We start from the raw sequence: 301 nt of genomic DNA, 5'->3' as shown, positions 1-301 counted from the left end.
GAGAGCGGAGGTGGTGTCCCCAAAGAGGGGAGCCGCGTAGTCGGCAGGATTCGAACCTGCGCGGGGAGACCCCAGTGGAGTTCTAGTCCATCGCCTTCACCGCTCGGCCACGACGACGTGCGAGCCGGCGCGCTCGCTGGCCAAGGAGCCTCCGGCGAGGGCCACGGGCTCTCCCACCAGGCGCCCTCGGACCTCACTCAGGCGAAGAGCGCGCTGCTGCGGCAAGCCATCCAAGGTGGCACTGCTGGAGGGGCCGGAGCAGGAGGCCTCCCGGGAGCCCAGCTTCGTGCTGGGCCGTTTC

General features: G+C 70.4%; 1 non-coding gene across 1 annotated transcript; it reads right to left on the bottom strand.

Annotated features, from left to right (window-relative positions):
* Nucleotides 1-35: 35 nt before the first annotated feature.
* On the bottom strand, nucleotides 36-117 carry TRNAS-AGA (transfer RNA serine (anticodon AGA)). The gene has a single exon. It is a non-coding gene; the product is annotated as a tRNA-Ser (tRNA).
* Between the last annotated feature and the right edge of the window lie 184 nt (nucleotides 118-301).

This window comes from Leptonychotes weddellii, unplaced genomic scaffold (assembly GCF_054177405.1).
Source record: "Leptonychotes weddellii isolate Sample4059 unplaced genomic scaffold, ASM5417740v2 HiC_scaffold_171682, whole genome shotgun sequence".
Classification (NCBI taxonomy): domain Eukaryota; kingdom Metazoa; phylum Chordata; class Mammalia; order Carnivora; family Phocidae; genus Leptonychotes; species Leptonychotes weddellii.
The sequence above is the reverse complement of the archived record's forward strand: the minus strand, read 5'-3'. Positions and strand labels throughout refer to the sequence as shown.